Here is a 3936-nt window from a genome sequence, read left to right as displayed (position 1 = left end):
TTTTAAGAAATAATTTTAGAATGTGGCATATCAAGCCAATAAGTCTGTAGTCGCAACACTTTTTTGCATTTGATTTTTTCGGTATTGCAATAAAGGTTGAGATTAGCCAATCATTTGGATATTGTCCTGTATTATATATGTGATTAAGTAATTCCACTATCAATAGTATATTATTTCCATCTATTAATTTCAGTATTCCTGAGGGGATTTCGTCCGGCCCTGTAGCTTTCTTGTCTTTTAGAGACGTTAGAGCTTGTTCCACCTCAGATCTCGTTATAGGGGTTCTAATCGATTTTCATCTGTGAACATTTGTTTAATATATCTTTTCCATAAATTCTTTTTTTCAGTTGCTTCGAAAATCGGCTGGTTATTTTCATCTTCGAGAATTGCTGGAGATACTTTTCTGAAAATTCCTGCCGTTTCTTTCAACTTTTTATGTAGGTTGAAGTCGTCATACATGTATTGAAGGTGTTAAATTTCTCGGCATTTTTGATTAAGTAATACATTTTTTGCAGCCCGTGTCGCAGTGCGGATTTCCTTATTAGTTTCCCAATATTTTTCGTAATCTACGTTTTTATACTTGCTTCGTTCTTCTCGAAGTTTTATGATTTCATCTGTCATCCATTCCTCTTGATTTTTTCTTATATTGTTTCCTATGGAGTTGTTTGCTACAATTGTCTCTTTGACGTTATGCCATACATTATCCATATTGTTCACATCAATATCTTCAAGTTTATGGTTTAGGAGGTGCTTGATTTCATTTTTTGTTGTTGGATTGTTGAGTTTCTCTGTGTTCAATTTACGGGATGTTTTCTTTTTTCGGATTACTGCCAATTTTATTCGCATATTCATCATCAGTAGGTTGTGATCTGAGGGTACGTCCGCTCCTGGATAGGTTGAGCAATTTGTCACAGAGGATCTAAAACGTCTATTGATGATTATAAGATCGATTTGGTTCCGTACTATGTTTCCTCTATTATCTTGTGGCGATTTCCATGTGTAAAGCCTTCGGGGATGTAATCGAAAAAGTGTGTTGGTAATAGTCAGATTATTTTCTTGACAGAACTCTATTAGCCTATCTCCTCTATCATTTCTTTCTCGCAAGCCATATTTTCCTGTTATACCATATACCTTCTCGCTTCCAATTTTGGCTTTAAAGTCACCTTGAATAATCGCCGCGAACAACGCCACATATTAAGCTCTTTTAGCCTCAAGACACATGGGGATACTTGATACTCAACTAGAATATCTAGAGGTTTGATATCCAATATAGCCCTTAGCGTTACTTTAAAGGTGCTTTTTTCTACTCCAATAATGAGAACTGACACAGCTCGTTGCACAGTAGCTAACTTGGACGGGTTCGAAGTACTATTTAGGGCCTGCCACCACATGAGGCAGCCATAGTTTAAGATGAGGTAGACCTATAGAGTTCCGTTGCGATGGTGAAGGACCACTCTCAGGTATTTAGCTTCCGTAGAGGGGTTTAATTGCACACCATCCAGTGTAAGCGACACAAAGTCGGCAATATTTCTTTTTCTGGCGAATAATACCAACATTGTCTCTGAGCTCAGACAGCGTAGACAAAAATTTGCCAGTGATTAGTATGACTAAGTGATCTGCATAGGCAATTACCCTATTTCATAGTCTATCAAACTCCTTGAGTATTAATCACATTCACCACCAGGAGCCATAGTAAAGAAGATAAAACTCCTCCCTGTGGGATACCTCTGTAGTGGAATTCTGTAACACATTTTTTGAGTTACCGACAAATGTCGGTAAAATTAAAACGCAAAATTATGAATGAAAAGTGTGAAAAAAGTTGACAACACTGTTGCTATCGGTAGAACTTAGCGACGGCTTTATTTTGGTTGTTAACTCACCGAAAAATTTCGTTAATTACCGAAATTATAAGAATTTTAATTTTACCGATTTTTGTCGGTAAGTCAAAAAAATAAGTTACAGAATTCCACTACTGGTGACTGACTTTTCCAATGTTAGAATTCATTAGTTTGATTTCCAGCATTTTAAAATGGCGCCCAATGTTGGCATCAGTACTTATCAGAACAGCAATAAAAAAATAGATTATGAAGCCGATTTTAGTTAATATTTGAGTTGAAGCATGTTTACTTTTATTAAATTCAGTAGATTTCAACTGCATGTACCAAGATCTATTTACCAGGTCACTTAAGTAGCACAACAACAACAACTTTATTTTGACCGAAAATTCTTCAACATGTCAAAATTTTTTCTTACAATGTTTTATTCAATTTATTCACAATAACTATAAAATTTTACAGATTGAAAGCACGACGCTGGCGTTTTACGCCAATTTATAATTTCATCATGGTAGATACGTTGGATTTCTTAAATGTAAACATTTCTTGGCCAGAAAAATCGGAAATCGAGCTTTACCTGACTTGTCAAAATCGAAACGGCGGAAAGTGTACTTTTTGTTTGTTTTATTGTAATGAACTGAAAAGGACAACTTTCCAACAGAATTGCCATGCCAAATTCGAACTTTGTCTTTTATTCTTTTACTAGAAATGACGCAAAACTTTACCCAAACGTTACTGTGTTTTCGGCTTAATTTATATGTCTGGAAAAGCACACATATCTTTGGGGCTTTATCATTAAAGCCCCAACGTTTGAGTAAAGTTTTGTGTCATTTCTGGTAGAAGAATAAAGAAAAATTGGCAAAAAGAGCAAGCATGATTAGATGCTCATGAAGCAACAATACGGGTAAAAAACTGGTAAAAAAGAACTTTCACTTTTATTCATCTACCAGAAATTACACAATATTTTACTCACCAGAAATGACACTAAATTTTAATCAAACGTTGGAAGTGTTTACAGCTTAAAGATTGCTAATGCTTGGTTTACATTTACGAAATCCACTCGATTTCAACTGTCAAATCCATAGGTTAAACATCAAATGATATCCAGATGAGATTTCATTTGACGTTTGAGCTATGGAATTGACAGCTGAAATCGAGTGGATTTCGTAAATGTAAACTTAGCATAAGATATCCTCAAATTACTTTTTTAAAACTTCGATCACAACAAAAATCAGGCGAAAAACAACACTTGCCACCATTCGAAAACGAACCGGCGTAAAGTTGGCTTTTTTGTTTGTTTTATTGTAATGAACTGAAAGCAACAACTTTCCAACAGATCCTGGTTAAATATTTAGCCGAAAACACAATAACCGTTTGAGAAATGTTTTGCGTCTCTGGCAAAAGAATAAAGACTCGACCTCTCAAATTCGAACTTTTATTCTTTAAAAGATCTGAAACCTGCTCTTTCTTCACGGATAGGGACTTTTCCTGTCTCCAGATTGTATCCTGAATAGAGGATGTGAAGGAGGTTTTCGTTTCGGCAAAATTGATATTTTCTCTTATTTTTTAATTAAATTGACAATCCCCTTACCAACCACTGTGCAAAATCGTGAATGACTACGACTAAGAGCATCCAACCAAGAACATCAACAAAAATCCGAAAGGAAATTAATGTGCAGGGGGTTATTTTTGGGATACACTTATTTTTTTTTTGTGTATGTCGATCGGGGTACTGTTGTCAGTGAGAATGACTGTTGCTCGTTCTGCTGCTACTGCTGCTGCTCTTACCGACGACGTTGTTGTCGTTCGTCGTTGTTCTGTTGCCCCATAGCTGTTGGTTGTTGCTTTTGATGTAGTTATAATTTTTGTTTCGAAAATATACATACACTTTAACCGTTTATTGTTGTTGTTGTTGCTGCTACTTTTCTTTTCATTTTCATACAGTGAGGGGGCCATACTTATTTCTGTTTGCATGTGAGCGTGTGTGTGTGCATTAGTAGTGTTGTTCTTGTTGTTGTTTACTGTTGTTGGTAGTGTCGTAGCCGTAGTAGTAGTAGCAGCAATAGTAGGCTAGCAAAAGTAGTGGTAAACGACAACGATC

Source organism: Musca autumnalis, unplaced genomic scaffold (assembly GCF_047663935.1).
Source record: "Musca autumnalis isolate F117 unplaced genomic scaffold, ASM4766393v1 scaffold_3, whole genome shotgun sequence".
Classification (NCBI taxonomy): domain Eukaryota; kingdom Metazoa; phylum Arthropoda; class Insecta; order Diptera; family Muscidae; genus Musca; species Musca autumnalis.
The sequence above is the reverse complement of the archived record's forward strand: the minus strand, read 5'-3'. Positions refer to the sequence as shown.